Below are 334 nucleotides of genomic sequence, written 5' to 3' on the forward strand. Positions count from 1 at the left end.
GCGACCACTGACACCAGTAGGGCCAGTGCCCCCAGTATAACCAGTGCCTCCAGTGTCACCAGTGCGACCACTGACACCAGTAGGGCCAGTGCCCCCAGTATAACCAGTGCCTCCAGTGTCACCGGGGCGACCACTGACACCAGTAGGGCCAGTGCCCCCAGTGCCCTCAGTATAACCAGTGTCACCATGTGACCACTGACACCAGTAGGGCCAGTGCCTCCAGTGCGACCACTGACACCAGTAGGGCCAGTGCCCCCAGTGCCCTCGGTGCCCCGCCCCCAGGCCCTCGCACCAGTGCTCCCAGTTACCGCAGCCCAGCCCCAGTGTCTGCCCT

General features: G+C 64.7%; 1 protein-coding gene across 1 annotated transcript in view; it reads right to left on the bottom strand.

Moving 5' to 3' along the window:
• The window catches only part of XPO7 (exportin 7), a 59941-nt gene that overhangs the window by 58371 nt on the left and 1236 nt on the right, over nucleotides 1–334 (bottom strand). The gene's annotated exons all lie outside the window — the stretch shown is intronic.

This window comes from Corvus brachyrhynchos, unplaced genomic scaffold (genome assembly GCF_000691975.1).
Source record: "Corvus brachyrhynchos isolate BGI_N302 unplaced genomic scaffold, ASM69197v1 scaffold150, whole genome shotgun sequence".
Classification (NCBI taxonomy): domain Eukaryota; kingdom Metazoa; phylum Chordata; class Aves; order Passeriformes; family Corvidae; genus Corvus; species Corvus brachyrhynchos.